The sequence below is a fragment of the Corvus hawaiiensis genome, chromosome 15, assembly GCF_020740725.1.
Source record: "Corvus hawaiiensis isolate bCorHaw1 chromosome 15, bCorHaw1.pri.cur, whole genome shotgun sequence".
Lineage (NCBI taxonomy): Eukaryota > Metazoa > Chordata > Aves > Passeriformes > Corvidae > Corvus > Corvus hawaiiensis.
The window spans coordinates 17,730,664-17,756,997 of NC_063227.1; the positions used below are offsets into that span (position 1 = coordinate 17,730,664).

At 52.1% G+C, this 26,334-nt stretch overlaps 1 protein-coding gene across 4 annotated transcripts in view; it reads left to right on the plus strand.

Moving 5' to 3' along the window:
* Positions 1-5,457: 5,457 nt before the first annotated feature.
* Positions 5,458-26,334, plus strand: part of PSD2 (pleckstrin and Sec7 domain containing 2) — a 71,720-nt gene continuing 50,843 nt past the window's right edge. Inside the window, exon 1 of one of the 4 annotated variants that reach the window (XM_048320278.1) lies at positions 5,458-5,616. The gene's annotated coding sequence lies outside the window, so the exon portion shown is untranslated. Of the gene's footprint in view, positions 5,617-20,968; positions 21,170-24,621; positions 24,702-26,334 lie in introns of those variants that run through there. The other 3 variants (XM_048320280.1, XM_048320279.1, XM_048320277.1) reach the window with 3 other exon arrangements.

A 26,334-nucleotide genomic window follows, 5' to 3' on the forward strand; every position in this document is an offset into this window, starting at 1 on the left:
AAACAGCACCTTCCAGCCTCTAGCACATCTCCTGGGGAACCTGGATTTGGATCCTGGGAAAGCCAGGTCCCCTTACCTGAGTGTCCAGCCCAGAAAATCCAGCTCTCAGGCCGCCTGGGTGGCAAGAGGTGGCTGAAGGCACTGAGCTGGAAGGCTTTACAGCTTCCCATCAAACCAGGGAAACAGGAGCTGCTCCTATGCTGATCTAGCAGCTTCACTTTGCCAGCAGGAGCTTTTTGTGTCTCAGATGATCGCCCTGATTGGAAGCAACTTTGGAACCTAAGTGTTAACCCAGCTGGGCCTCAGTTCAAGGTGATTGACTACTGCAGACAAGGAGCCTGTGTTTCCAGAAGCTGTGCCCTGCAAAATGCTGAACACCTCCCAGGGCACAGGGAGAGGGGCTCCCAGAGAAAACAAAACATGGCCCATGTGGGTAGGAGCACAGAAGGGTAATGAGGGGGGAAGGAGCTGCCAACTGGGAAGAATTACAAAAGAAATAAGGTTTTATCATCTACCAGGACACCAGATTGATGTTAAAAGAGTCCATAGTTTTAAATTACCAATAATACCACATCAAAAATCTCAAAATTTGGGGTAAAGGCCCAACAAACTAGGGAAGGACTCCTGTGTTTTGGTGACAGACAGGGGTCCATCCCTCCACCAGCCACCACCACAGTCCTGCCCAGCTCCAGGCTGAAACCAACCCAGGCTGTGGCACCCACTGGCCCCCAACCAGTAGCATCACCAAGGACTGCCTGGGAGAGCCACTTGGGGATGTAAAGGCCTGGGAGAGCCCAGTGAGCTGCCTGCTTGGAGCAGCCATCCCATAATTTGCTTTGTCAGTGCAGCCCAGGACTTTAAACTTGGTGTCTGTAACTGCATGGGATGCTCAGCCAGGGAAAGCCAGAGGATGCAGAGAAGCACGGTCAGTCTGACTTGTTTTGGGCTTCCTTCTGCTCTCTCCTGGGGCCTCCTTCATGCTGCCAGCATCACAATATGTGATGTTTTAAAAATCTTTAATCACATGATAGAAGGGGTGGTCACCTAAAAAGCAAATAAAGGTTTTAGCTTGTGTGAGTTACTGTGGAAAACATGAAAGGGACTTGCACAAAGGTGGGAAAATGCCCACTGTGGTACTGAGGGGCAGCTACTCTGCAAAATCACAGCAGTGTCAGACAGGGACACCCCGATGCCCCAGTCCAGGCTCTGGGACAGTTTTCCACCTAACTTGCACTGGGCAAATGTCCTGAAATCCGTCTCCTGTATCAACTCTGACCGTTTCTCTCCCTGCCTTTCAGACGCCTCATGAATTCCTCGCCATATCAAAAGACAGGAGAAAAGGGGCCAAGTGAGTATTTTTCAGCCCAGTGCAGATGCCCCAGGCAGGGCAGCCCTGCAGTGCCCAGCTCCCAGTGTACTCATCCTTGCCCTCAGTGTCCTCCTGTTGTCCCCTCTGCCAGGTGCCCCCTCAGCCTCCCCTCTGCAGCTTGCCCGTGTCAGCTGCTACCGAAGAGCCTCCACGGCCCCAGGAAGGGGAACGGGGCTGCTAACAGAAATACCTCACTTCAGAGTGATCTCCCTGACCTGAAACCCTCCAGAGACCTCTCTCCAGAGCATCATCCTGCTCATGCCGAGCTCTTCCTCCTCCTGCCCGTGACCCTTTTTTCTCCACTGCAGAGGTTTCCCTTAGAGGTGTGGGGCTTTCTCTCTCATGGTGCCTTGCTGCAGCTTTTTGTGTGATCTCCCACATCATCCTCCCCTCATCCAGAGGTTCTCCTGCCAGTGTGCTGGGCTCAGCGCTGGCACCGCAGCATCCCGTGGGACCCTGTCTCTTAGCAACGCGGAGGAGGATGCTGAGCACACGTCTGGCCCATCGGTCTGTGGAGGCTTCGTGCACGGGGCAGAGGGCAGCAGCTGCCTGCAGGGAATGCAGCTCCCCCGCACACACCACCTCCTTCTCCCCTGTCCCTGGGGAGGTTCAGGAGGTTGAACACTGCTGTGGGACACCTCAGCCTGCTGACACAGCCCTGCTCTCCAGCCCATCACAGAGCTTCCCAGAGCCCCTTCCCGCACCAGCGACCTGCAAAACTCCCACCACCCTCCCTGCTTTCTGCCACGGCTCCTCCACCACTAACAAGGCCGTCAGCAGGCGCTCGGACCGCCGCAGAAGAGCCGGGAGCGTGGGCGAGCATCCCCTGCCCGCGGTGGCCGCGGGGCCGGCGCGGCGCGGGCCGGGCCGCCAGGGGGCAGCACGGGGCGAGCACCTGCCCTCAGCCGCCCTCCCGCGGCCGCTGCCGGCGCTGCAGCCGCGGCCGAGCCCGGTCCCGGTGTCCCGGGGGATCCCCGAGCCGCTTCCCCATGGCCGCACGCGTGTCCCGGGGGCCGCATCCCGGCGTGGCGGGCGCGCGGAGGAGGAGGCGGGCAGGGCAAGGAGGTACGGGGTGAGTGAGCGTGTCCCTCCCGCCGGGAGAAGCATCTCGGCCTCGGGGCGAGCGGTGGGGTCCGGAGGGCGGTTCAGCTCCCAGCTTCCGTGTCGGAGGGATGGGGGTGCTGCCGGGGCTGTGGTACACCGCTGCCGGAGAGATGGGCTGTGTTCTCCCCCGTGCTGGAGGACCTGGGGTGCCTCCAGGCTGCGTTATTCTCATAGGAGGCAGATGCCCCTGGGTTGTGCTATCGCTCGTGCTGGAGGGATGGGGGTGCCCCTGGGTTGTGTTGTCCCCCGTACCGGAAGGATGAGGATGTCCCCGGGCTGTGTTATCCCCGTGTTCGAGGGATGGGGGTGCTCCCCGGATTGTGTCACTCACGTGCTGTAGGGTTATGGGTGGCCCCCCGTGTTATCCGCTGTGTTACTCTCTGTGCCAGGGGCGATGGAGGTGCCCTCGGGCTGTGCTATCCTCGTACCGGAGGGATGCGGGTGTCCCCGGGCTGTGTTGCTCCCGTGCCAGAGAGAAGAGGGTGCTCCTGAGGCTGTGTTGTCCCACGTGCTGAATCAATGGGGTGCCCCCAGGCTGTGTTATCCTTATACCCTGTACCGAAGGGAAGGAGATGCCCCCAGTCTGTGTTACCCCCGTGCAGGAGGGATGCGGGTGCTCCTGGGGCTGTGTTACCCCGTGCAGGAGGGATGCGGGTGCTCCTGGGGCTGTGTTACCCCGTGCAGGAGGGATGCGGGTGCTCCCGGAGCTGTGTTACCCCCGTGCAGGAGGAGTGCGGGTGCTCCTGGGGCTGTGTTACCCCGTGCAGGAGGGATGGGGGTGCTGCTCGGGCTGTGCCATCCCCCAGATCAGCAGTAGGGTGCAGGACAGGCTGCTCAGGGTGCTGCATGCCCACCTCTGCAAGCCCAGCAGTGCCTGAGGCTGGAGCAACCATCCCCGGGAGCACCATCCTCTTACAAGTGGTGTTGGGAGAAGTGACAGGAGCTGAGCTGGAAGGCGACTGTTTTTCTCAGAGCTTCCAGGATGGAGCACTGCGGGATTAAGCTTGTGCTCAAGTGGTCTCACGCTATCTCAAAGCTGCAATTCTTCTCGGGCTGTTCAGGGAAGGACTCTGCAGGGGTTTTGGAGGATTTGAGGCCTGACAGAGGGTTTGCTGCAAGGATTTTTCTGTGCTCAGGTTCCTGCCCAGCTGCTTCCTTGTCCAGTTTGTCTCCAGCTTTCTTCTGTGTGAGGGAGCAGGCTCAGCTGTGTGACAGAAACACCCTCTCACCCAGGGGTGCGTAAGACATGAGCCAGAGGAGCAGCATCCCTGTCATGCCCATTCCTTTGTTCACATGTGGCTTTGCTGTAGCTCGCCAGTGTAGAGGGAAGGCTGAGCAGCAGAAACAGAAAGCTGTGATGTGGACAACCCCACTGGAGCTGACTTGCAGGTCGTCTTGGTCTGATGGGCCACAGTTGCGCTGGGAAGGTGTCAGGCCTTTCTAGGCAAGCAAAGGGAGCAGCTTCTGGGCAGGTTTGCAGGCATGGGATTGCTGTGCCTGTGGCATGGGAAGCTCTTGCTTGAGGAGCTCTTGCTTGAGGAGCAGTCTTCTCATGCTATGAGATGTCTTCAGCCTCAAGTCCACTGTCAGTCCCTCTGGGTAGTGTTGATCAGAGTGGAGCTCATCTGCTCCCACCTTTGCAGATCTGCATTGGGGGGGATAGAGGGCAGGCTGTGAATTAGAATGTTTGATAAATGAGGTTGCTTTTCTGAAATATCTTTTTTAATTAAAGGAAAATGTTTGTCATGTCTTCAGAATTAAATTCTTCTCTGTGGGTTTGGGGCAATTCCTCAGTTGAAATGCCTTTGCATGGGATGAAAGACAATCTGGAGTTAAAAAATCATTGTCCCAGCATGAGTGCTTTTGGTTCTTTCTTCCTGGCAGCAGCTGGCAGCAGTGTGGCAAGAAAATGGTTACTGGAGTAAGTGTGAGAGAGGTGGTGGTTCTGGGTTGCTTCCTGGGCTGGCTGAGGTGGTTCATGGCTGTGAACAGCCAGGATGTGCCCCTACAGAGAGCTCAGAGCCAGCTGTGCCTGCACCCTGCTGCTGGCAATCTGAATTTCACTGCTGGGAGCCCAAAGGCATCATCCCATCCCCATCTCTGGCCCCACAAACGGGACCCAGGCAGCCCTGGGCTGGAGGTTGTGGTCTCTTGTATGTTTGTCCCTGTGTTTTCTGTCACCCCTGGGCTTCATCCAGCACCATCACTCCCTGTCCCAGACCGTGACATCTGCTCCAGCACAGGGCAAGGCAGACCATCCTCCTGCTTTCCTGCTGCCTGAGCCTGCCCTCCTTCTACCCCAAAAGCCTTTTCCTCTCCGGAAACCACTGTAACAGCTCTAGCAAAAACGAGAGGCACCTTTCTGCACCTCTCAGCTTCATTCCAGGCTGGTGTGCAGACTCCCCTGGCTCGGAGTGAGGGGCTGAGCTCCTGAACTCAGTGCAGGGCAGGCAAAAGGTCGCGGTGAGTGACAGGGTAAGAGACCTGATGTGGGGATATTGGCAAAATGATCTCACTGGCTTTTCTCAGGGGGGGTTCAGCCATCAGGTTAGTCCAGAAACACTCACCTCAGTTGAGGGGGATGCTATGGATCACTCCTTACTTCAAGGCTGCCCCAGACTGCTTTTGGCAAGACTGAGTTTAAGAAACAAACCACACCTGGCAGGGAGACCTTCCTCTGGAGGGGCTTAAAGCTTTCTGCAAAGGGACCTGGATGGTTTCCTACTGCCTCCTTTGAGAGCAGGAACAAGGAACAGGGCTTTGAATGGTGTCCTGAGACCTGATGCTCTGAGTTTCCGTTCCAGCATAGGGTCCTAAGCCAAGAAAACTGCCTGTTCTGCCAAGGCCGGGTAGGAAACTGGGCCCTGGAGCAGCGATGTGGCGTTAACTCCTCTCTGCAAGGAGCACTGAGGCTCCTTTGATGAGCTCACTATCTGCAGCATTCACTTTCTTGTTTCCTTCCAAAAGACCAATCCTGCCTGGCTTAGCTGCAGCCTGACACTGTGGAGCTTGTGAAGATGCTAATACAAGCTCAGTGATGAACCTTAATCACTTCTTAACCATGTCCTCTCTGAACTGTGCTCTGCTAGTGAGCTGTCAGCCTGGCTGGGGGAAGGCGCTGGGGGTCAAGGAGTCCAGCAGAGGTAGGTGGGCTGGAGCCAGGGGAGCGGTGGCCTTGGAGCAGGGACCATTAAACATGTTTTGGCATGTCAGTGGTCTGGCACATGGGGAATCTCCTCCTGTTTTGGTTTTTGGTGATCATTTCTTGCAAAACCCTGTGTTTAGTGAATCAGGTGGAAGAGATCAGCTGTTAGTTTGGACACACGTCCCACAGGCTCCTGGGGGTGGGATACTGCTCCTGGTAGGACAGGTAGACTGGCTGTCAGCAGCAAGCCTAGAAGTCATCTCAGAGAGACTGAGAGCTGCTCTGCTTTGGCTGGGGACTGCTCGTTCCAGCTGTTTGCCTGAGTACACCACACATCTGCGTGGGCTGTCTCCATCAGGTGAGACGTGTGCGTGGACAAGCTGCCTGCTCTGCATTTGCTCCTCCTGCTGCAGTGACCAGATGTCCTACTCTTTAGCAATGTTGTCCTACTTTCAAGTAGGTTATTCTATTTTTGCCTGGCCCTGTCCTTTTTGTGACTTTGCCTTCCTACGTGTCCTGTGCCCGGCTTTCCCCTGGCAGAGGCAGAAGTTCTGCAGGTCGTGGTCCCAAGGAGCACAAGCCATTTCTCTTTGCTCTGTTTCCTGGGGAGCTTGCACAGCCCCCAGCCTTGCACACAGGGCATCAGCTCAGGGACCCAGTGCCTCCTTGAAGATCATCAGATGCTGAAGGTGCTCAGGGGGAAGGGTCAGGCTTCCAGCCTGCTTTAAGGGTCTGGGTGCCTGGCAGTCATGTTTGTTCTTGTTTGTATGTCTTATCTTCAAGCGCCAGCACTGCCAGGATCTGGAAGGGAAGTTTGAGCACAGGAGGAAAGGGTTGAGCTCACTCTCAGGGTTGAGAGTGAGCTGGGAAATGGGAATGGAGCCTTGTCGTGTAACTGCAAACAGGCAGGTTTAAGTCTGGGTACTGCCAGCTCACAAGCCTTTCTTGGAAAACACCTTGGGCTGCCAGTCCCTGCTAGTCCTGATCTCTGACTCTGGCTCTTCCCAACCTCTTCTTCACTTACCCTTTGACTTCACTTAGAAAACTTAAGCTTCTTGTTCAAGCTGGCCATGACACGCTGAGGTCAGCACATCTGAGGCCTCTCAGCTACCCCAGGTGGACTCCAGGTGTCCTGGCATGGTTGCGAGGCCATGGAAAAGGGCAGGGCAGCTGGACTGCCCCGTTGGACAGGCTGTGCTGTAGCAGGGCTGGGAGGGAGCACGCAGGGTGGAAGCTGAAGGCTGACAAGCTTTGGACCAGTGCTGCAGTTTATTTATGGCCTGCTTAGCAATCTCAGGCAGGCAGTGTGGGTTAAGGCATCTCCTGTCCTGGATTGACAGTACAGATCCAATTAGCCATGAAAGCCTCTAATTATTTGTCCTGAATTGCTCCAGTGGTAACCAAGGCTCTGCTATCTCCTCCTTTTGTCTGTGTCCCAGCTGGAAATGCCCCAGTGTCCCTGCATCTAGAGCAGCAAGTGTGATGTGCAAGCAGAGTCAGCACAATCTAATCAAGGGAGACAGGCCCTGTGAGTTAATGAGGGGATGGACCTGCTTCATTTACTTTGGAGAGTTCTCTAAGCCCCGTCCTGGGAGACAAAGGGCTGGGGTTGCGTGTGGCAAAGATAAGGCTCACAAGATGAGCTGCTGTGGGAGAGGGGCTGCAGGCCACAGGGAGGGAGGAGGGTGGCTGTCAGACAGGGCTTGACAGCAGGAAGTCTCTTGTGTCTCATAGGAGAGGAACACCTCCCTTATGGGGAAAGGCTGAGAGACTTGGGATCGTTCAACCTGGAAAAAAGAAGGCTTCAGGGTGACCTTGTTGTGGCCTTTCAGTACCTGCTGTGGCTACAAGAGAGCTGGAGAAGGACTTTGGACAAGGGCCTGGAGTGACAGGACAAGTGGGAATGGCTTCAAACTGTCAGAGAGTAGGTTTAGATTAGGTATTAGGAAGAAATTCTTCCCTGGGAGGGTGGTGAGTCCCTGGCACAGGGTGCCCAGAGAAGCTGTGGCTGTTCCATCCCTGGAAGTGCCCAAGGCCAGGTTGGACAGGGCTTGGAGCAACATGGGCTAGTGGAAGGTGTCCCTGCCTATGGAATGGAGTAGAACCAGATTACCTTTTCAGGTCCCTTCCAACCCAAACCATTCTGGGATTCCTTGATTCTGATTCTACAGTTTGGCCAGCTCAGGCTGGCAGCTGGAAGCACCAGCTGCAGGGAGCCATGGGCACGAGGTGGGGTCACACAGGCAAGACCTGAGGACTTCTGTTTTCCAGACACTCGTGCTAAGTTACAGCTGTGAATTCTCAGCTGCAAAACTATTTTAAGGGGAACAAAGCTTTGCAGGGCACTTATTGCATCTTCCTGCTTGTTCTGGGTTCTTGTGGTGCAGAAGAGGGGCCTCGGCTGTCTGTGAGAGAAAATGTGTCATTAACGTTCTTAGTAGCCCTAACTCTGACCTGATATGACAGCGAATAGCTCTCAGACAAGACAGGGCAGCCAGCCTTGGCTTGAAAGCAAAATTTTGCACAAATAATATTCAGGTCCTGTATGAGGGGCCAGCTGAGTGCTTCCACCATTGTTTCCAGGCCACAGGGTCCCCCAAAAATGGGTTTTATATCATTGTCTTGAGATGCTGCCTGAAGGCAAGCCATGGCTTTGCTCACCAAGTGCACATTTTCTTTTTGTGTGGGTGGATGAGCAGCAAGCCTGCCGGCGACATGGCTCTGCCCCTGTGCAGAGAGGAGGGGAGAATCAGCAAGGATCCCCACCTGGGGGAAGCTGGGAGCTGTTCCCAGGCATCCTGGTGCAAAACAGGCTGCTGGAGCACCAAATGTGTCTCTCTGACCTCCATCCAAGGGACCTTCAGATAGGACCCGACTCTGCCAGGGCCAGCGCTGGCCCTAGGAGTCAGCTGACACATCCTTCAAGCCTCTTGGTGTCCTTCCCATGCAGTCCAGAGCCTGCCAGGTTCAAGCCAGAGAGCTTCCTCCATACAAATGGGGACAAGGGGGGCGGGCTGTGAACGTACAAAAAACTTTCTTTCCTGCCCACTTGGAAAGGGGTGCCGTGGAATTTTAAGCAGCAAGGACAAAACTCTGCTGAAGAGGCCTCTTCTGTGCTTGCCTGTTGAAATCACTGATCACAGTGGTGGGGGGGTCCAGGGACATGCCAGCCTTGCCCTTATTAATGGCTCTGTTGTTGTCTGCTCCACTTTGTTGGTCTTTGCTCTGGGAGACGGTTTGCCAAAGCGGCAACTATTTTCCCCGAAGCGGCTTCCATGGGAGCTGTCCCTGTGGTGGGGCTGTCCCCGTGGTGGAGGCTGTCCCTCTGTGTGGCCAGGCTGCACAATGCCAATTCTCAGACCTGGCCTGCAGGGCTGAGCCAAAGTGTTCCGGGAACCTCCTTTATGGCCACAAAACCTGAAATTGCAGGTGGAGGAGGGACAGGTGAGAGGAGACATGGGATCTTTGTTCCACCTGGGACTTCTCCCTTCTGGATTTTAAGGGTGCTCACCCTCGCAGCTCAGTACCCCAAGTAGGGGCACCACCTTCTCCCACCTTGGTCTCTGCTCTCTCCAGCAGCACCAGTTTGGCTGGGCTGGGGAAACAGTGACAGGCTGACTGGTGCTTTTCATCCATCACTTTGACCATCCAGCAAAGCAGCTGTGGGGGTGCTCTGCCCTGCCCACCTCCTGTTTCCCACCCCGAGCTCAGAGCATCGGGCCCTCTTACCTCTGTTTTTCTCCTTGAACCACTTAGTTTTAAAATAGAGCAATTATCTTCCTTCAGAAAGGAGCTTACCTGCTCCAATCTAGGGCAGTTTGACAGCGCAGCAGCCTGCACAGCTCTCCCTGGGAGCACAGTTGTGTCCCCAGCATGGGTGCTCCAAGGGCTGGAGCCCCTCTGCTCTGGAGCCAGGCTGGGGGAGCTGAGGCTGCTCAGCTGTAGAAGGGAAGGCTCCAGGGAGACCTTAGAGCTCCTTCCAGTGCCTAAGGGGGCTCCGGGAGAGCTGGAGAGGGACTTTGGACAAGGGATGGAGTGATAGAACAACGGGGGAATGGCTTCCCACTGCCAGAGATCAGCATTAGATGGGATACTGGGAATAAATTCTTCCCTGGGAGGGTGGTGCAGCCCTGGCACAGGGTGCCCAGAGAAGCTGTGGCTGCCCCTGGATCCCTGGAAGTGTCCAAGGCCAGGCTGGATGGGGCTTGGAGCAGCCTGGGATAGTGGAAGGTGGCCCTGCCCATGGCAGGGGTTGGACTGGCTGATCTTTCAGGTTCCTTCCAACACAAACCCTTCTGTGATTCTAAAGGGGCTCCTGTCTGTGACTGGATGGTGGTTGGATCATTGGTTTGGTGTCTGAGGAGAGGCATTATGGGGCCTGAGCAGTTTGAGCCCTTGGTCCCACTCTTTTCTCTGTAACCACTCACATGTCAGAGGGGTGCAGGCTTGGCTCCTTGGGAGCAAGGCCGAGATGTTCTGCCAGGGTTCACAGCCCTCCCTCCATCGCCAAGCCCTGAGGGATCTCTGGATGGGGAAATTTGTTCCTGAGTCTGTGTGATAAGAAAATACAGACCTTCAAACTTTTACCTGCACATCTATCAACAAGTGACAGACCTGCAGGGGGCTGGCAGGAGCTTTCAGAGGTGGCCTAATCCATGCTCATGCCTGAAGATGGGACCAGTTCTTTTGTAGGTCACTGCCAACAGAGGCTTCTCCAACCTGCTCCTAAAATGCCTGCCTGTGACCGCTGTGTGTTTTACAGGATGGGGTGCTGGCTGTGATTCAGAGTATGTAATTGCTTCCAGGCTTAAATGCTCAAAAACCAAGGGGGCCTTTGCAGAAGCTTGTTGCAGTGAAGAGCTCAGTGATGGAGCAGATTCTGCCAGGCTTGGCTGCCACACTCTCCGTGGTAGGAAGGGTTTACATCCTCACATGTGTAGATCACCTAATCTCCTCTGTCTTGGGATCCCTCTGCTGTCTCACAAGTCTACACCCAGCTGTTGTTTAATTAAAAAATAAGCAGACAGGTATTCACAGTGAAAATTAAGCTGTTTTGTTCGTTACATGTCCTTGATGCTCTCCTGGCATCTTATCTGGGGACAACAGCTCTAAGCCTTGAATTTGCATTTATTTGTGCCTTGCAAAGCCGGCTGTTTTAATTGGGAACAAACCCATGGACCAGTGAATGTCCCGTGCCATGCAGTCTGGCCATGGTGTTAGAGAGGAACACTGCCTTGTTTCCCCTTTGCCCTGCCCAGTGGGCTGTGAGGTTCAGGGGATGTGGCTGCAGCTCATGTTCAGTTCCATGTATTGGGCGACTGCTGAGGGCACTTGGCTTCTTCAGCCTGGAGCAGAGGAGGCTGAGGGGAGACCTGAAGGCAGTCTGCAGTTTCTGCATGAGAGGAAGCACAGGGGCAGCACCAATGACAGTGGCAGGACCCAAAGGAATGGCTGGAGCTGTGTCAGGGCAGGGTTAGGTTGGATATCAAGAAAAGGTTCTTCCCCCAGAGGGTGCTCAGGCACTGACCAGGCTCCCCAGGGAATGGTCAGGCTCTAAGGCTGCCAGAGCTCCAGGAGCATTTGAACAATGCTCTCAGGCACAGGGTGGGATTGTTGGGGTGTCACAAGGCCAGAAGTTGGACTGGATGATTCTTGTAGGTCCCTTCCAACTCAGCATATTCTATGACTTCACGATACAGCTTTGTGTAGCTGTGCTAAGCCAGCCTTGACACCAAACAGAGCCCATGTTGTGCTGTGAAATAGGGTCAGGAGGGTCAGGAGAACCAGAGAAAGATCTGTGTAGGGCACCCAAGGTCATGAGGAAAGGCAACAGGAGCTACTGATGATTTCCAGTGTAGTAGAGGAGAGCCAGCTGACCGGAAGCTAAAGGCTGGGGCTAAACCCTTTGTAACAGAAGGTGCTTGTCCACGGACACAGACCAGGTAACTTGTCCTTTGAGCTTTGTGTCCTTTCAGTGAAGCTGGAGCTACGACTCACACCCTAGAAGTTGGGGACCTACTCAGTACATTTGTCAGAGATTGATAAACCCGGGGATGCCAATGGGAGGAGACTGGATCTGTCTGCATATTCCCTGAGTCAGCAGAGCTTCTCCATCTGGTGGCTTTAGGAGAGACAAAGAAGAATAAAGTTAAAAGGCAGATTTTCAAAGGTTGGAGGAGTTGAATCTCCTCGATTAAGGCACTGTAAAACACTGTGATCATCAAGCCCACCCCAGGTGTTCGTCTTGAACCAACCCAGGACCTCTTCTGAGTGGGGACCTGAGGCTGCTGGGTACACGAAGCCCAAGCTTCCATGGACACCCTCTCAGTGGATCAACTGGGGCAGGGTTTAGAGATGGTCCAGCTGAAGAAGGGTTTCCCCCCAAGAGCAGACAAACCAGGACAGGACTTGTTTCCTTTGAACTTCTGCAGGAGTGCCAAGCTTTTCCCCCAGATCCCCCAAACACTCCCACGGTCCAATCCCTAGCTTTGTACCCTGAATTACTCCATCCCTACAGAGCAAATGCAGTGGAGCAGATCCAGCCATGGCTCTGCTAATGCCTGGGGGCAGACTAGTGTCAGTCTTTTCCTTGGCATCTCCCACCTAGAGCACCTCTGACCAGGAGAGCGCTCATGGCCTGAGCTCCACTGCACTCCTACAGCAATACTGTGCAGTCTTCATACTGGAAATTGGGATTTGCAGAGATGAAGTGAGTTAATGAAGGAACTCAGAGCTGTGGGGAGGGAGAGGAAAAGAGCCCAGGAAAGCTCTTAATCTGCCATTTTAATTTGCTGCATTGTACCCTGAGAACATCATCGTTGCTGAGCTACCACCCAGGTGCTCATCCAATGGGAGCTGCTGGAGATTTGCAAGTAGAAGAGCTTTAAACAAGAGACAAGGCGGATTAAACCTGACGCCCCATCGAATTCTCCTTCTCTGGGTCCCTGATCTACCAAAAGGCACCTTTTCCACTTTGCATATAATGTGAACTATTGTATAAATATTTAGTTACTCTGTTGGGAACATTAATTATAAGTGGAGACGCAGCTTTTGAAAGCTGCCTGTAGGTCTGGGCACCCAATTTCCATTAATTTTAATGAGAACCAGACATCCAAATCCCATTCGGTGGCTTTGAGCATCTCAGGCAGGAAGCTTCATCTGACACCCCCGCCTCCATTCTCCCCAGTCTGCAATTCAAGAGTGAGATTTGCAAATACCTTACAAATCCTGCAGATGCCTGGGTTGCCCTTGTGCCATGCCATTGTTGTCCGCTGAGGATGGTTGGGTGGTAGCTTCAGAAGTATTTCTAATAAGTTCATCTAATCCATCCTGTTAGTTCTTTTCCTTTGCACCCCCCTCAGCACTTTGAAACAGCGATGCCTGAATGAACCCCCAGCCTGCGTGTTTTTTTGACAGAGAAGCTTTGATGCTTGCAAGTGACAGCTGTTCAGAGCAGGTCTGAAATGAATGATTGAATTATCTGACTGATTAAAAATGTGCTGTGGCTTGGAAGATCTGACAGCAAGCATTCACTTAGGCAGCTCACATGAAAGAGAGCACACATGCACATAGGGTGTGTGTTTGTGTGTGCATAGGGAAAAACAGCCGGTGAGATGGGACAGACACCCAGAGCAGCAGCTTCTTAAGCTCAGCATCCTTTCCAAAGCTCCAGATCTGCTGTGAGATGCTCAGCAAAGCTAAAACTCAGCGTGGTTGTGGAGATAATGATTATTTAGACAGACGTCAGCAGTGGTTTAGGAAATGGAAATTGAGCTAAAAAGTAGTGCAGGCTGGGGAACTACTTAACTGCATCTCAGTCCCTCCCAGCCTGTGTTTGAGGAGGGATAAACTCTGCTGCTGGAACACGGTTCCATCCTCTGTGCTGCAGGCACGTGCCATGGTGAGGAGCAGCCCCAGAGGCACCAGCTCCGTGGGAACCTATCCCATGATCCAGAGTATGGAAAAACTTGAGCCCTGGTGAGATTAGCTGTAAATGGCTGGAAGGATGGAGAAAGGAAGCTTGGTTATGCCCTCCATGCTGTCCGTGATGGCACAGATGTGCCCATGCAGCCTTTCCAGACCTATCTCAGCTTCCTTCCCAGTCCCCACGGATGCCTCACAGAAATTCAGCTCAGCTAGAACAGAAGAGAAATATCTGGAAGTGAAATGAATGAAAAAATTGAAATTTTTTAAAAATGTGGGTTTTTGCAAATGAAACATATTTTGTCAGCTCAACAAGTTCACAGGCTCCTGCTGGAGTTCCATGCAGGGAAAAAAAATCATGTCGTAAAAGTTGCAGTTGTAGTTCTTCATTGTGAATGGTCTTCTGATAGTTTGCTGAAATTGATTTTTTCCTCAATTGTGAAACTGCTCTTCATCTCCCTACTTACAGAAGATCGCTATCTCCCCCTGACCCCCCGCGCAAAAGAGGTGAAACACTGGGCTATAACTAATTGCTTTATCAGAAATAGTTTTGGTTTGTTCTCTCAGCTGAGCCACTGAATAATTTGCTCTTTGCCCCTTCCAATGCCATTAGTGCTGTTGGGTGTCTGTAACAGCTTCAGCCTTGCCCTTCATGCTCCTGTCCCAGTTCCAGTGGTCATTTCCACAACACTAAATGCTGCAATAGTCCTAAGGGCACACAGAGCTAATGGTAACTCATTGGCATCTGTGTCATCTCTCCATCAACATCCCAAAACGTCCCTCTTATTGAACCCATTCTGGCAACCCAGGAACACTCAGAGCAGAGAAGGTGCTGGGATTCTGCTCTTGTAAAACCTCATCATTGCTAATTGTCCCCCTGCAGCCCAGCTGTGGGAGCCCCAGGGCACCTGTGCTTCTGTCCCCCATTTCTCCCAGCCAGGACCTGACTGCTGAGCTTAAATGAAACATCAGATCATTTGAATTCTCTCTTCCACCATCTGAAAATGTCTATTTATGGACTTTTATATTTTATAGATGATAGACAAGTTGTTGACACCTCATCCCTGGAAGTGTTCAAGGCCAGGTTGGACAGGGCCTGGTCTAGTGGAAGGTGTCCCTGTCTATGGCAGGGGGGTGGAACAAGGAAAGCTTTAAGATCCCTTCCAACCCAAACCATCCTACGATTCTATTAATATAATGTAAATCAGGTTTATAACTTCAAAAATTGTTTTTAATCCCCCTTTCCCTATCCCAAGTCTTTCAAAAATCAGAGCCAGCGGACCTGGCTGTGGCCTCTGGGTTGGACTCTGACAGTCTTAAAGGTGAGGGTAGACGTGCCAACACCTCCAGTCAGCGTCAGTGCTGCCCAGTACATGGACAGTGGGGTTTACCTTGGCCTGAGTTTTCTGCTGCCCTTGGTCACTGTACCTAATCCTACAGGCTGAGCAGTCCTTGGCCTGGAAGATCCAGGGCCTCTCTTCCCACAGCTGAAGTGTCCTCACTTTCTGTGTCTTGGACTGTCTCAGGTAACGGCAAATTCTCCTTCCATTGCTCTCTGCCCCTTCACATCAGTGCTCCAGAACCTGCTCACAGCCAGCAATTTTAGTCCTCACGCCCTCCAAAATTCCTCTCCAGCTCTCTTGGAGATGCTTCAGGGGCTGGAAGGCCACAGTTAGGTCACCCCAAAACCTTCTCTTCTCCAGGCTGAAAAACCCAACTCTCTCAACCTTTCTCCATAGCAGAGCTGCTCCATCCCTCTGATCATCTTGGTGCCCGCTCTGGACTTGCTCCAACAGCTCCACGTCCTTCCTGTGCTGGGACCCCGAGCTGGAGGCAGAACATGTCCCAGTATTCCGCCAAGGGATGCTCTTCCACTCAGGTTGGAGCGGATGAGCCCCGGTGCAGATGGATCCTTGCAGACTGCTGGATCGAACAGGGGGATGGACAAATAGCTTCCCTAAACAGCTTCATAACAAAGTGAAAGAAAATCCATGTTCCCAGAACAGCTTTTCAGCCTCAGGGATAGATGCTGAAGGACTCGTGCTGCTGCCAATGCGCAGCCCCACAGTTTCTAAAAATGACAGATGATAATTTTCTGTTACCAAAAGTATTGCAGTGAATTTGGTGTGATTCTGGACCAGGCCTCAGCTGGACAGATAAAGGTGAATTGATTACTGAACTCAGAATTAATGGTTGCTTAAATGCCCTAATTGCATTTGTTCTGAGCAGAATGTGATCCTAAATTGATAATATGTATGCAAGGCACTTGAAAGTGGTCAATTTTCCTAAATTGGGAACAATTACAAACAAGAAATGATTGGAGGAAAAACAGAGAAAAAATGTGTGTTCTAAATGAGGGTTGCTTAAGAAAACTTTGATAGATGCTGTCTCCTCCACAGCATGCACACAGTTCTGCAGTCATTGAAGATATTCTTAGCTAAGAATCTATCATTGTTAAGGAAGCAAAAATCAGAAATAAATAATCAGTAATAAAAACCCAAATAGGAAAAGGAGGGATTTGGTAACAAAAGCAATGAATTAACTGTTACATAATGCAGAGGCCTGGAAGGCTAATCTGGAAGAGCAGTCAATGAAAATTATGTTTGGTGGCATTAAGGACTATTTGGGAGTGTGCATGTGTGTGTGTTGATATGCATGTATGTCAGGAAGAAAATAAATGCAGCACGTTTGCTTTAGATGAAGCTGGTAAAGACTCTGCTCTGATACTGCAAAAAAAAGTGTCCAGTCAAAGATTCAAAGCTCTGGAGAAAAGCAGCCTGATGGGTCCATATCCTACAGAGGGGATGGAAAACTGCTTGCCCCAGCAGTAACCAGGCAGCGCATTAAATGGCAGCTGGTAACTTGAAATATTTGTACATGTCTAGGACTAGGAAAACTACATGGCATGATTTCATAAGGCATCGTGAGAGGTCCTGTTAGGGTGTTGATACTTCCTGCATGTCAGTACCTGAGTGTTGGGGAAGGGGGTACCCAGAGAAGCTGTGGCTGCCCCATCCCTGGAAGTGTCCAAGGCCAGGTTGGACAGGGCTTGGAGCAACGTGGGATAGTGGAAGGTGTCCCTGCCATGGCAGGAGGTGGAACTGGATGGGCTGTAAGGTCCTTTCCAACCCAGGCCATGCTATGATTCTATAAAATTAGTCCAACAAAACAGGATGACATTTGTTTTGGTGAGATGATGGATGGCAGAGAGGGGGAGGCTCCTAGCACTGGGGTATAATAAAAGATGGAAGAGGTGCTGCAGACCCCTTGTAGCCAGAAGAACAGCGGGCTCCCTGTGGGACCTCCAGGCACTTGACTCACATCAACTGCTGAGGATACAGCTTTCACACACTAAAAGTTACTGAAATTAGGACAAGTCAGATGCTGTGAGTGGTCAGGTCTGCTTGGGGAGCTGATTTTGTGTCAGCAATGGGCTCTCAGGAAGACAAGTGCAAATTCATACACTCAGAAACCCCCGTGGGCAGAGGAAAGATGGTGTTTTGGAGGACAGTGACTCATTTGAAAGTTCCTATGAAGGAAGATGGAGAGTGAGCAGAGTGCTCATCCAGCAGCATCAATCTTACCTTCTGCCAAAACCTGAAATGCCAGGAATTATGACTCCCATATTCCAGACTGGGATTTCCCAGGCAGAAGTGCCTACACTGGGCAGGGAATCAAAAACCTCCACGGCACATGGAGATTTGTTTTGCATGAGCAAGAGAGGTGAGTAATCCCTACACAGGAGATTAGTGCACGGTGTCCTTTTGGGACTTCCAGAGGGCTCTGGTGGCTGTGCTGGGCACTGGCCAGGCTGGTGCTCAACTCTGAGTCTTGGTCCAGCACCCAGGAAGTTATTGAGGAGCTTAGAGAATGAATTGTGGTGTAGAAAACCAGGCTCCTGTGGAGCCCTGAACAAATTTCACTTGAATGTATATCCAGGAGGAGGTTACAAGGGAAACTGGTCACAGTCTGTGGGGAAAGAAAAACTCCAAGGGGAACATTCTTGAAGCAGTTGGGCTTTTTTGTCTAGGAAGATCCAATGGTTGCAGGGTGACCCCAGACACGGTGTTTAAGTGCAGGTGCTGGGATTGGAGTTGTTTCACCTGTGAGGTAATTGACTGTTGGACAGTTTGTCTCAGGGTGAGGTGTTTTGTGTAGCTCTCTGCCTTCTGCGTACACCTGTGACTGACAACAGCCCACTTGGATGCAGAAATTCCGGGTGTGGACTTTCTGAGCACATTTTACCTCCAAGGACAGGCATCACCCAGGACAAAGAACTGATCTTAAGTGTCAAGAGAAATGCAGACAAAGGCTCTCAAGGACTGACCCTTATTCTTCAGAGAGGCTGTTATCCTCCTCCACATCCCCCTGCCCACACCACCTGCATGCAGCAAGGTCCTCATAAGGATTTCTCCTAATTATGGCTTTCATCAAAGTGACTTGTACTGAAAGTTAGTGAATCCCAGCTGGGAAATCCAAGGGATTTCCTGAGAAAAACAGCTGTGTGAGGACATGGAAGCATGCTCATTCCTGAGTACAAAACAGTGCCAGCGATGGTTTAATAATAAAAATTGAGAAGGCTGAGCAGCACCCAGGGGTGTCCTTGTGTGCCACACTAAGCATCAAGAGCAGGGCATGGCTGGAAAGCTCTTTGTAACAGGGATTCAGCACTTCAAGCAGAGGCATTAAACTACAGTTAAGGCACTTTTAAAGTGGTGAGGGTAGTCAATAAACCCTCTGGGGCTGCAGGGTAAGTAAGTGGTCCTGTCTTCTCCACTCAGAGCAAAAGGGGAGCAGAGTCTGTGGAGCTGCTAGCCTTGGAGCAGCCGTGGAGCTCGGGTTTGGTGGATCCCATGGGGCTACATGAACATGCTCCTATCTTTTTTCCAGGTGTCCCCCTCTGCCCTCAGCTTAGCTGGAGTGTTGCCATGGTCTGTATGGTGCAGGTGTTGAGTGGTCTGCAGTGTTCTTTGGTGCCTGCAGTTCCCTGCTGCCTGGCAGGCTCCCAGAGGGGTGCTTTGACTTGTTTGGGGGCTTGAGGGGTGGCTCCCCTGATGCTGGTGTGGAGGGAAGGTGTCCTTACCTCAGGATGTCCCCTCTTCCTCAGAGAACTCGTGTCACAGGTGGCAATCAGCATCTGCATGTTCACCTACACATCCAGACAGTTCAGCAGCACACACAGAATCGCTGTAGTTCAGGAGTTTTCTTAATTGGAAGAAAACATTATGACATATTCAAGGCATCTGACAGATCTACCAGGAGAAATCTCTGTACCCTGTTGCTGCCAGGAATGCCCAATCAATGACAGGGACAGGCTCACTACCCTGCCAAAGGGAGGAGAGGAGGTTTCTCCCTGAATCCAGCTGTTGATACGCTCATTCCCAGGAGCAGAATGATTGATAACCCAGTTATTTGGAACCCACTAGTGGGTGTATTCTTAGAAACTAGAACCTCGTTTTCTCATGCTGCAAAATGTCATTTCCTAGGACTGGCTGCACAGAAATTGGATTTTGTTCCCTGCCTTCAGACCTAAACAGCACAACAGACTGATAAATATTGATTGTGCTTTTATATTTTAATTTTTTTTGGTGAAGCACCCTAACCTGATAATTGTTTGATTACAAAATACATTAGAGTTGATCGGAGAGAGCAGCAGGACAGACTTTTATGATGGTGTAAGGCAAATCTCTTAGATGAAGGGGACCCTGTGGGAGGTTAAAAGCCCCACACATGGATTTGCCCAGCTTCTTGACTGTGGCCATTTTTGTGTCTCTCCAGCACAGTAACCTTCATTCACACTTGCATTTGCTGGAAAAGTCCTGGGTATAGCTGCAGGGTGGCTCATTACATGGCTCATTACCAATACTATCCCTGGCACACAACCCCATATGCTGTGCTGGGGGTATCCCTGCTGGAAGGATCTCCGGCCGTGTTCTGCTGAGCTGCTCCAGGACATTGTTTCACCTGATGGCTGTTCTCCAGTGTTGGGATGTATGGCTGTACATTGTAATGGTATATGGGGGTTTGTCTGCTCATTCAGCGATGCGTGTGCCCTGGAACAAGTTTTCCAAGAGACAGAGGTCTAGGGAGAGGTTTTCTCTGTGGAATCTGGAAGCCATGAGCTGTCTTGGAACATGCATCTGGGGCAGACACCAAATCCTTCTCCTTCACCCAGAGGTTCAGTGGGGCTTGGAGCAACCTGGTCTAGTGAAAGGTGAACCTGTCCATGGCCTGGGTTGGAACCAGGTGGTGGTTCAGGTGCCTTCCAACCCTTCCGTGATTCTGTGACCCCACAGCCTTGTGCGGCAGTCAGGGTGCACATCCTGGGTCCTGTGTGTCACCAAGACGTGGGTGATTCCAGTACAAAGGTGTGTCAGCTCTGGGTGAAGGATCCTTGTAGCTGGCCACTGTCCCGGCTGGCCCAGGCTAAGGGACCACTGGCTTGTGCTCCAGCTGGGCAACTTGACCCAGAGAGCACCCACCACCCCTCACCTGTGCACCCACAGAAACCCCCATTGCATCACAGCCACCAAAAGGCCAAGGCACACTGTTTGCCCTACACCACTGCTCTGTTCACTGTCTGGTAAAAGGGCCCTAAAGCAGGAACAGCCTTGTGTCCCCGTGCCTCTCCACCCCACACTGCATGCCCAGCCCTCTTGGTGAGCCAGGTTCCTGGGTAAGCCTGTAGACAAAGCCATTGCCTTTGCATGCAAGAGCTGTCAGGATGGAGATGTGTCAGTGGTGGTGAGCAGGCACCAGGCCCAGCCCACGGTGGTGGGAGAGGCTCTGGAGCCGGCTTGGCAGGCACATGGGCAGCACTGCTGCTGGAGCCAGGGGGGCTCTTCAGCCAGGGATGGGATGGGACGGGACGGGACGGGACGGGACGGGACGGGACGGGGTGGGGTGGGATGGGATGGGATGGGATGGAGCTGCAGCAGGTGGGAGTGTCCAGAGGCACGGAGGAACCCAACCTGCAGTGCTGGGGTCTGCACCAAGGTGGGTCCTTGAGGCGTTGCCAGTGCTGCACATCTGCATTTGGAAGCGCATCAGTTGTTAAAGACACTGAGAGCATTTGGCAGGATTTCAACCCAAAACTTCAAGCCAGTGTCAGTTTGCAGGGTGACGATTTGCTGGCTGGAAGCAGAGCAGTCCCTCAGTGCTCTGCAGGTGCCCGTGGGGGGGGCCAAGCCCCAGCACTCCGGGGACATCCCTGGCAGCTCCTGCGCTGCGAGCGGAGCCTCCCGGCCAGCAGCGGGTCTGCTCCTGCCAGGGGCTCTGCCGGGGGCTTCGCCAGCCAGAGCTCTATTCCATCCTTTCCCTGGTCCATTCACCATGCCTCCCGCCTCCTCCCCCTCTCCCCGTCCCTCCCACCCTGCCTGCTGGATCCCCAGCAGTCTCTTGACACCTTGGGGGAAGGCTGGGAGGTGTAACCATCGCCAGCGAGCGAGGAAGAGCAGGAGAGAAGGGAGAAGGAAGCCAATAACAGGGAGGTCTAGGAAGGTGGTGAAGGGGGAGGGACGGGGCCACTCCTCCATCGGTGGGACTGCAGATTATTTTGCATGGATTGTTGAAGAGAAAAGGGAGCTGCATTTGTGAAGGGACCAAAAAATAAACAGCTCACTGCTCGGGTAAGTGCCAATGCGAGCTCCCCGGCTCTCATTGTCATGCTGTACATCGATCCCCCCTCCCATTTTGCTTCGTTATAATGGGTTTGATTCTTATTAGGATTATTTGATGCATCAGCTGTATGCTTCAGTTGCTGGAGACTGAGCCTCCCCGGTACGTGTGTGTGAGTGTGTGTGTGTGTGTGCATGCGCGTGCATGTGGGAAGATGCCCATTCTCTGGATATACATTGACACATTTTTCCAGCTCTCAGTGTGGTGTCTCGTTCGCAGTGTTACCCCAAAGCGTGCCGTGCACACACACACAAATGGTGTTGGCTGCTCCTGCCTTTAAAATCCACTCACACACGCAATTATTGATGCTGAAAATTAAACGGGGGGCTCTTAAATCACAGTCCTCAGTGGCAGGGGGCTACTTCTCTTTATCCTGAGCCTGACACGTTCAGTATTATGTTTTATAGCAAAGCTACATTTAAAGATCAATTCGGCAGTGGTTATTGCATCCAAATTACATGGTTGTCATGGAGATGGTACAGAGAAGCTGAAGTGATATGACTGCATCTGGACTGGAGTGGGGCTTCGCTGCTGAGTGAGATCCTGCCTTGCCTCCTGTGTCTTTTTGTCTCTGCTGGGTTACAATTTCTTTTAATCTTGAATGAAGCGGTGCCGTATTAGAGGATTTAGAGGTCGAGCTGCTGGGAAGGGCGTGTGTTACCCCCACTCAGCACTGGGTTATTATCATAATTGTTCTATTAACATCTGCATCTCCCTGAATTTCTTCCACAAGTCTGGGAAAGAGGAAGGCGTCAGAAGGACAGATAGTTTTCTGAACACAGCTAGGGCTGGGAGTACTTTCTAAACGGATACCTGCCATGCCCACACCTCCCTGCCGGCTCCCACACCTTGGGGGACAAAAGGGAAAGGATGCTCTTATTTTAGCCATGTTTATCTTCCATTTTGCTGCCTCAACTTTGAGGATTCAAGGAGCCAGTCACCTGCTCATCACTGTCAGGGGAATGGCTTTTTTCTTTTGTTTTGTTTTTTGTTATTATATTTGTCTGCTTTGCAACTGCTAATATGGATGTGTTGGCAGTTGGGAAAGAAAATCCATAATTTATGAGAATGAAATTTTCCTGCCTAAGGCTAGCTAGAATACAAAGAGTATATCTGTGGGAAGGGCATGTTATATGTTACAGATGTGTATATCTCTAGCGGCTGGGAGTAAATCACACTATTGTGCTCATCTTCATTATTTTGGGTGTTAGGCTGGCTTTAGTCAATATTTAATCTAAGCTCATTGTGTGCTCACACAATAAACGTGCAATTTGGAGCCTAACTTTGCATCTCTAAAATGCTTTGGGAATGCATGTGGCATTGTCTCCATAAATGCAATTTCACCCTTTTCTGCGAGACCAAGCCTATTGTGGCATGTAAATATAGTAAAAGGCACTGGTGGAAGCAAGCCCATCAGAATGGCAGTGTTTCTCTAATTGTATCACTAAACATAAGACAGAATTAATTACTAGGATAAACAGAGCTTTGTAGCTCTTGGATCAGGATAATATTTGCATGGAGTTCCAGGCCTGCATTATAGTAGCTGGCATTATGGCTTAAATTCCCCCCATGCCAGTAGATAATGTTTTTAGCCAGGAGTGGAGCATATTATCATTAGATACTTTTGCATTAAAAATATGTTAAATCCCCATGTCCTTGTCAAATTGTCCATTGCAACTGTTCCAAAGTCTGTGATTCAACCAGGATTTTCCTTAATGTGATTTTTCCCATGCAAGTCCAAACGAACAATGGATAAAGTCTGAAAGTGGGCAGCCAAGTCCAGAGGGGATGGCTAATTCACAAAATGGATGGTCCTCATTTTGTGTCTCTTTTCCCCCTAAAAGTTAGGCACAAGTAGAGGTGAAGTGGGTAGTTTTCCCTGGAGATCCCCTTGGATGTGTGAGGCTGGAAGCCAAGTAGTTCTGCATTAATACTGAGTTCACTCCAGTCTCAGCTCCTTATCACTCTTCAGCCCACCCTAGGATGTAGCTGAGTTATTCTCTGGGGAAACTGAGGCTTGGCATGGTCAAGTGACTTGTCAAGGTGACAGTGCCAGCATTGGGCAGGGGACACAGGAGCTCTGTCAGGAAGAACCTCTGTGTGACCACCAGGCCTGTTCAGTGCCCGGATGGTCCTGCTGCACTGGAGAAGTGGTGATGGGAAGCAGTAACTCCAGGTCATGGAGACGAGGTGGCTGGGGTGAGGGTGTGTTTGCTGAGGCCACTCATGAGAGCTTCACAGAGGGTGGCAAGGGGGAGTCAAGCAGTTTCAGACCAGCTTCTGAGGTGCCCAAGAAGAGGACTTGCTTTTCTGACCTCAGGGTGTTCTCCTTACGTGGCCCATCACGTGGCTCTTCACATGAAGCACTCACAGGTGTCTTGGCTTTCTGCTCTCCCCACTGGTGCTGCTCACCTCTCATCTCTTTGCTGAAATACTCTGTATTGCTCTTCTGGACTTCAGCCTACAGTACCATCACTTCTCTGCACTCCATCCCATCACCCAACACCTTTTTGTCCTCTTCCTCCATGGGTTTTCCCACCAGTGAAGCTCCCTCCATCCAGCAGTGCCACAAGCTTCCATGCCATGGTTTGTATGTTCTGTGCCTGTCCTGAGGCACACAGCGCTGGGTATGCCGGGCCACCATGTCAAAGGGACTGAAGTGAAAATTCTCCTTTGAAATCTGAAGTTGCCACATGTGGTGTCTGTGGTTTTGCACAAAGCTGGAGCTGGTGCTTGTTGCCAGAAGGAAATGGAATTCCCTGTTCAGCACAGGCATCTGTGCACGGCCCTGCTGACTCGCACAGGTTGGTGGAGTTGCCAGAAGGATGTTCCCTGGGCTGGGAGGGAGCTGTGGCTACTGCCAGCAAAGTGCTGGCTACGGGCGGAGCGATTCCTGCTGAGGGAAAAGCTTCCTTCGAGGTTGTGTGCGAGCAGTCCCTGGAGTGGGTGATCTCCTGGTGGAAGTGGCCACATCCCTTGTGGGTGCTGCTTGCTCTGCTGCCTGGCAGTCTCTGCTGTGGACACACCTCTTTGCCAGATTTGCTGGGGGTGAAAACATCCTCCTCGCCCTTTTGTCAGGGAAATGCCTTTCCCAGGGACGTGCTGGGACAGGGTTCATGGGAGGCTCAGTGCATCCAGGCTCTCAGTGGCGGGATGGAGCCACAAGAGTGGCTCAGGGGCATATTGTGCTCAGGAGGCTTGGGGTACTTCCCTGTGGGGGTTACAGTGTGAGAGGGACAAGGTCAGCTCTGGCTCCCTCCCTGTTTCCTGTGACCCTGGGTAGGTGACTGGCAGGCTGGGCTCACGGGGGAGAGGCACCTGTCCAACCTGGACATAACCACCTCTCCCTTTGTCCTCACAGCTGTCCTTTGTGTTCCCGCAGGACCTCCAGAGGTGGCTGAGATGCTCAGGGAGATCCTTCCCTGCAGTCCATAGCCCGACCTTCCTGACCCTGGGCAGCACCCAGCTCTGCTCGGGTCCCAGGTAGGGACACGGGTGATTCCTTTAGAGCAAACACTTCCCATCACTGAATCAGCCCCAGTGCTCCCTCACTTACACCAGGCAGGGCCAGAGAGAGTGAGGAGCTGCAGGCAGCCCCAGCAGAGATGCTGCAGCTGAGCCCAAGCCCCTTCTTGTGCTCTCCATGCTTTTTCTGGGCTCTGGGCCTCAGCCTGGCACTGGGCACATAGTTTGTCACCTACCTCTTCACCACTGCTGCTTACATTTCCTCCACTCCTTTCTCTTCCTCCTTCTCATCACCTCCCCTCGTGGTTTCTCAGCTCAGTGGTTTTGAAGGGCCTGGCTGGTGGCTGTGGAAGAGGCAGGGCTGGCAGGTGGCTCAGGCTGTCTGCTGTTGGGTTTTTTGAAGGAATAGTGTGTCCCCATGTCCACATGTCCTGGCCAGGAGCTGTGCTCACACTGGGTCCCAAAAGAGGAGACCACACCTGAAGGGATCTTCCCAGCACCACTCTGAGGGGCGCCATGGGAGCTGGTCAGGGTGTCACCTCTGTGGTGCCACCAGCCTTGCCTCATCTCCTGCTATGTCCTCTTCTTCTCTGAGACCTCCTGGATGGCTCCCGGCAAAGGTGGTGTTGGTGGGGTGCCCTGACATTGCTGGCTGCTGTAAGACACCTCATCAGGCCCAGGAAAGGCTTCCTTTCAAGCAGGATGAGCCCAGGAGTCATCCCAAGACTTTCTGCTTTCCTCTACAGCATGGGACATGAACTGGTTCTGAGGATAATCTCGCGAAGCCCCAGTCTGGCAAAACCTTGTGCGCTGGTTTTGTGTCTTCCTCTCTCCAGCTCTGACACCTCCACTCTGCAGAGGCCCCCAGTGTCTCAGGGAGCTTTTCCTGCATTGTGATCGTGGCAGAGACCATGCTGAGGACAGGGCCACTCTGAGATCTTCTGGATGAAGTGTTTTCTGGGCTGGGGGGCTCGCAGCTGGATTTGGTGTCTTGTGCGGTCACTGCCCATCCTTGTCTCCCCTCCAGGCGATACAGCTGAGCCCCTCGTGTTGCTGCAGCCTTTCTGTGGCTCTGGGATGGAGAACTGAATTCCCCCTCAAAAGACAAAACCTAGGAGAGCAAATCCCAGTGATGTCCCCTTTCTGGGGGTTAGAGCATGTGCCTCTGAGCTCTCCTGATCCACATCAAGTGGGAAAACTGACATCAGACCCAGTGACTGGTATGCTTACGGTTCACCAACCGTACTGAAAAGCCCAGGGAAAATGATGTGAGCTCAGTCTCCTCTCTGGCTTATCCTCCCCCGTGTGCAGTTGTCTCTCTATTATTTTCTTGATATGGAAAAACAAATTTGACCCAAATATCTTTTTCTTTTAAATCTTTAATAATTTGTGAGGTAGTAGGGAAATGCTGTGATACCAAACTAAATTGAAGGGTTGCATTTTTTGTTTTCTGTATTTGCTTACATGCTCCAAAGTCAAGGCATAAAGCTCAGTTCTTGCAACTTTTTTTTTTTTTTTTTTAATCCAGCTCTTCAGTGGTTTCAGCACAAGTGCATCACAACTCTAGGTAAGGTTTAGCTGACCTATAATCCCAATTTTCAGCAAGTGAACAATTTTTCCAAAAAATTTCACACAGTTCTGGGCAAAAGCC